At 45.9% G+C, this 6,190-nt stretch overlaps 1 pseudogene across 1 annotated transcript; it reads right to left on the bottom strand.

The window, feature by feature from the left end:
* Positions 1-996: 996 nt before the first annotated feature.
* Positions 997-5,950, bottom strand: LOC311118528 (E3 ubiquitin/ISG15 ligase TRIM25-like; annotated as a pseudogene). Its single transcript, XR_014615648.1, has 6 exons — positions 5,364-5,950; positions 4,834-4,929; positions 2,860-3,093; positions 2,604-2,763; positions 2,419-2,478; positions 997-2,182 (listed from the first exon to the last, which is right to left on the bottom strand). The product of XR_014615648.1 is annotated as an E3 ubiquitin/ISG15 ligase TRIM25-like (transcript).
* Positions 5,951-6,190: the final 240 nt, after the last annotated feature.

Raw genomic sequence — 6,190 nt, 5'->3', positions numbered from 1 at the left:
TACAAGTGACCATTTAGAATGTGACCCAGTTCAATGGGTCTTAACAGAACTGGGGGATGTCAGCCATGAAGTTGTCTAAACACAACTGGAATATAATTTGTTTGTGATTCATTGTTAATGGATTTTCCATTAGGAACACAGGGGGAAAACCTAACACAACAACACACATAACACACAACCAATAAAAACAAAGGGGGAGGAAACCACTAAAGTCATTACCATATTGTCATTTTCTAACGACAGGGAGAAAACATGTAAAATCTAGAAGACTACTTTAGATCTGGTCAGAAGAAGCCTAGTGCACTACGCAGGGAACAGGGAGAGATTTGGGACAGAGACAGTAACTCCTGTATGGAAATCTTCATTCTAATGACAGTGAGCAAATCTCCAATCTCCACCCTATTCCCTATGTAGTGCACTACTCCCTATGTAGTGCACATACTCCTGAGTGGCGCAGTGGTCTAAGGCACTGCATCGCAGTGCTAACTGTGCCACTAGATCCTGGTTCGAATCCAGGCTCTGTCGCAGCCGGCCGCGACCGGGAGACTCATGGGCGGCGCACAATTGGCCCAGCGTCGTCCAGGGTAGGGGAGGGAATGGCCGGCAGGGATGTAACTCAGTTGATAGAGCATGGCGTTTGCAAATCCAGGGTTGTGGGTTCGATTCCCACGGGGGGCCAGTATAAAAAAAAAAAAAAGATGTATTCACTAACTGTAAGTCGCTCTGGATAAGAGCGTCTGCTAAATGACTAAAATGTAAATGTAATACTTTAGATCTGGTCAGAAGTAGCCTAGTGCACTGCGTAGGGAACAGGGTGTCATTTGGGCCAGAGTCAGTAACTCCCCTGGGTATGAATTGTCTCTCTATCTTATCTGTCTTCTATATGATGTTCTCCTCTATTCACTCTATTCTATCATCCACACCACATGCCAGCTTCAACACAATCCATTTACAAGTTAAAGACACACCTTGGAATAAATAGCAAAGGAAAACTACTAATAGATGTATTTTTTATTTCCCATCACCATGAATCATATTTAGTAACTGAACAGTAGCAGACCTAACTTCATCTGTTCCTGACTCTGGGTAGTGGATTAAAAAGACCATTAATCTCCAATGATATTAAAGTACAATTCTGAACATTACTGATATACTGAGTGGCAAGTCAAGATATGTGATGTTTTTATTGTTGGGTTAACAGCACCACCTGCTGGACAGGTTTAATGTTGCTTGACTGAGCAGTATGGGAGAATAAAAGATGCCAAATTTAGGGCCAGTTTCCCGGACATCTCCATTGAACATGCTTTTTAGTCTAGGACTAGGCTTCATCTGTGTCCGGGAAACCGGCCCATATAGTTCAATTAGCAAGTAAGTAACACTACCTGTTCCATGATACTGAGGAAAATTACATTGAGACAGAGAACCAATTGAGAAAACATTTCAATGGTTCTGAATGACAACCAACATACATTAACAGCAAACATCATGATTAATGTGAATATATAAGATTAAAACGTTGCACTTAAAAAAATATGAATGCATTGAATTGTAATTCATAACATCTTCTGAAGATCAAATCAATCAAATCATTGTACATAAAAACAGAGCAGAATGAATCATCACATCTGGGGACCATCACCACCAGCATGACTAGTATCTATGTGGACCCTACTACAGTTTAACCAGCTCAGCAGTACCAAAGAGATTAAACCCAGGATAGAGGGGCTGAGTGAATGTGGTCTGGACTCTGTGGAGGAGGGTCATTGTATCAGAGACACTGAAGAAGGACAGATTACCTGCCTTGTGATCAAGGTACACTCCTACTCTGGAGGACCGAGGGCCTGATCCTTTAGTCACAACATTATTGTGTATGAACCAATAACCACCTCTAGAGCACTCTAACCTCCAGGACTTGTTATTGTATCCAAATCCACCATCTGTCCCTGTTCTGCTGATGTCTTTATATGAGACTGCTGTATCAACATTCCCCCACTCCACTCCACCTCCCAGTAACAGCGTCCAGACAGACCCTCTCTACACAGAACCTGACAGTAGTTAGTGAATCTGTCTGGATGAGCAGGATATGGTTGGACTTGGTCTGTATAGGTCACCTTTCTGTTCCCTTCAGACAGAGAGAGGTGTGTGTCGGCTGTGTTCGGGTCCAGTGTGAGCTGACAGGAATCTGGGAGAAGAGCAGAGCAGAGACCAATGAGGGGAGTTAGAACAATAAGTTAAGTCAGATACTGTATCTACCCTGTCTTTGATTAGAGCACAGCAGAGATCAAATCAGAGAAATATGAGGAGTCAGATAGATACCCAGTCTTTGATTAGATCTACTATTGCTATATATTTCTAGAGGGATTGTTAGGAGTGTCAGTAAAAAGAGACTGTTAGTTACTTCAGAATAAAGAGACTCACATTGTAAGAACTGTTCTCTGGTCTTGGGCTCTGGGGGCAGTACAACATCCACTATATTCACTACATACACACAAACACATTCACAGAGAGAGGGAATGTTATCATCATACCATATTCCACATGTATATGACTAGTAGGGAACTTTCAATGGTCTAAAGTTGATGTTCTTATTATTTTCAACACACCTGTAGAGGAGATCTTGGTCCATTCTCCTTTAAGGACGTCTTCTAGTTTCTCTCTCAGTTCAGACACAGTCTTACTCACATCTCCAAAGTACTGAAGAGGACGGACAATGATGCTGGGTAAGTCTGAAGATACACTGGTACCGGAGAGAGACTGATAACTCTGGGGGGAGAGAGAGAGAGAGAACAGAACCAAATGATTGAGAGTTTCACATTGAGTTTTAATTTCATATCACATGTATCAAGGCAGTTGAGTTACCTGGAGGAAATGGATGTGATCCTCTGTGTGTGAGAGCTGCTCCAGCTCAGTGCTTCTCTTCCTCAGCTCAGCTATCTCCTGCTCCAGTTGCTCCAGGAGTCCTTCAGCTTGACTCACTTGAGCCTTCTCTTGGGCTCTGATCAGCTCCTTCACCTCAGAGCGCCTTCTCTCAATGGAGCGGATCAGCTCGGTAAAGATCTTATCACTGTCCTCCACTGCTGCCTGTGCAGAGCGCTGTTAAGAGAGAGAGAGAGAGAGAGAGAGAGAGAGACTGACTTGTCTTACTTTAATGAGCCATCCTCATTACACTAACACCCCCCCTCCTAAAAGCACATTGCGTGACACCACAACCTCCACACAATCACATTATCCAGTACCCAACACCACAGTACAATACACCAACCAGCACCACATACCAACCGTCCATCCAACCCCTCCTCTCCAGCCGTACAGACAGCCCCCCTGAGCCCCCATACCTCCTGAAACATCTCCACACTGTTGATCATTTTGTACAACTCAAACTCAACCCTAAGGCGTCAACAGTAATGGCATTACCCTGGCAACACAGAAAAAACATGATGCACAGTCTGTCATTGCAGAAAACGGACACCCCTCCCCAACTCCCAGGTCAACCCGAGCCAACCCGAGCCAACCAGCTATTGGTGTCCAGGGCTCCATGTAATACCCTCCACTGGACGACCCCTGACCTTTCCAGCACTGGGAGCTTATAGAGCCCCTCCACCTATACCCTGCCATGCTCTCAGCCCCCACAACCCCCTGCCACTGATGCCCCTTCACTCCCACTAAGCTCAGAGTGTTAAAAGTCAGTAAGTCCTCCGGACTCTCCTGCCAGTCCCCAGTCTCTGCTGTCACTTGCAGTGGTGGAAACGGTGGTGGCACCTCCTCAGGCTGCTCCAGCCCTCAGTACTGCAGCATAGAAATCAGAGACCCCTGCTGTATTGAGTCTCTCCTGCCTCATGGTGAAGAGCTGCTGATCCAGCCCCAAACCACCAGCCCTCCTCAACAGAGCACATGCTGGTTCCCTCCAGCCCACCTCCGTACGGTACAGAATCCTCTGCGCTGCTTTGAGTCAGAACGCTGCCACCCTGCTCTCCAGGTCCACCAGGCCTTGTCCCCACTCCTGGACAGGCAGGTACAGAGAGACAGCAGCTGAGAGTTTGTGAAAGGCCAGGGAAATGTCAATTTGATTTCTCTGTGACAGAGAGAGTTTGGAAAGGTCTGTGAGCAGAACCTGAGAACACCCAGGATCACAGAGTTCTGCCCTCTATAAATCAGAGTACAACTCCACAGCCTGCTGCCTCATCTCCCCCACAACAGAAGTTACCCACCCATCAGGCTCCCTCCTCTCCCACAACAGAAGTTACCCACCCATCAGGCTCCCTCATCTCCCCACAACATAAGTTACCCACCCATTAGGCTCCCTCATCTCCCCACAACAGAAGTTACCCACCCATCAGGCTCCCTCATCTCCCCACAACAGAAGTTACCCACCCATCAGGCTCCCTCATCTCCCCACAACAGAAGTTACCCACCCATCATGCTCCCTCATCTCCCCACAACAGAATTTACCCACCCATCAGGCTCCCTAATCTCCCCACAACAGAAGTTACCCGCCCATCAGACAAATATAAAACAAGGGATCTTCTTGGTTTCCCCACTCTGTTTTTCCAACCCCAAAAAGAAAGAGCTGGGAGCATCCATCTCTCTCAACACGGAAATCTAGCTCTGGGCTTTCCCTACATCCCATCACTGACAGAGAGACTCAAACTCCCCCTTCAGCTCTCCACACCTCGCCGGTTACATTAAGCAGTCTATACTCTGAAAGGGGTTCAGACAGCTTGTTCCCAATAGTGGGGTCAGTGGGATTGGATAGGGGCCCCTCTACCTCTCTCCCTCTCTCTGACTGGAGGAGAGAAGTGAAATGGTGTGTCTCCTCTGGTCAACAATACTCACCTTGAGAGACTCCACAGCCTGTTGGAGCTCCTTCAGGTCCTTCTCTCTCTCCTGGAATCTCTGCTGGACCTTCTGCTGACTCATCCCCAGCTGCCTCTGTGGAGAATCACTCTTCAATGAGCTATCAAGCTTTATTTGTCCAGTAGATCAATAGTATAGTAACGGGACATAGGGCCCATAGAGTTGAAGGTCTAACATCTTGAGGAAGTCCCTTTACCATAAGATATTTAAATGTTGCTATGTGAATGATTCTAGTTTTTATGGTAGACGTACATGTATCAAGGGGTTGAGACTGAACTTTGAACTCCTAAAAGGGCATTCGGAATGATAATAGTGTTTGACTTTAGAAAATGGTGATACATTTGGAGAATCTGGGTTAACATATCTATATACTCAAGGTTTGTGTTCATATTTGTTCTGCCGTGGATCGATATCATTTGAATGATCTCATATTCAAATAGCCTTAGTTCCTACTGTATCTTTAATTATTTGTTTATCAGACAGTCACCAACAAGTAGTTCTGGTCTTACCTGTTTCTCAGTCCTCTCTACTGCAGCTGACACTGTATCATGGCCTTTATGTTCATCCATTGTACACAGATAACAGATACACTGCTGATCGGTACGACAGAAAACCTCCAGCAGTTTGTCATGATGAGAGCAGATCTTCTCCTGTAGTTGTGCGGTGGCTTTGACCATCTTGTGCTTCTTGAAAGCAGGAAATTCATAGTGAGGTTGGAGGTGAGTCTCACAGTAAGAGGCCAGACACACCAGACAGGACATGAGGGCTTTCTGCTTTCTGGTCCCAGTGCAGAAATCACACGCCACATCTCCAGGTCCAGCATAGCACAGAGCAGGAGGGGGAGCAGCCTGGAGTCCTGTCTTCTTCAGTTTCTCCACCAACTCAGCCAACATGTTATTTTTCCTCAGATTAGGCCTTGGAGTGAAGGTCTCTCTGCACTGTGGACAGCTGTAGACACCTTTCAGATCCTCCTGATCCCAGCTTTCTTTAATACAGCCCATACAGTAGCTGTGTCCACAGGCAGTAGTCACCGGATCCTTCAGTAGATCCAGACAGATGGAGCAACAGAACAGTTCCTGATTCTCTGCCATTTCGGTGCTCTTTCCCGTAGGTTAAGCAATGGCAGTGTCAAAGATTACTTTCTGTTTCATGGAACTCTACACGAGAGGACAGGGAGGGGCTTCCTACTTGACTGTGTACTCTGTATGTAGAGGGGTTGTGTTTTCTTTGAAAAGGAAGTGTGACAGAGTGTTGGGTAGTAGCCAGAGATGTTCAGTATTTCTCTTACATCTATTTGAAATACGTATTTTAATTACTTCTGAGTATTTTGTCATTT

The sequence above is a fragment of the Coregonus lavaretus genome, assembly GCF_964263955.1.
Source record: "Coregonus lavaretus genome assembly, contig: HAP1_SCAFFOLD_6663, whole genome shotgun sequence".
NCBI lineage: Eukaryota > Metazoa > Chordata > Actinopteri > Salmoniformes > Salmonidae > Coregonus > Coregonus lavaretus.
Note: the sequence above shows the minus strand (reverse complement) of the source record. Positions and strands in the feature narration are given on the sequence as shown.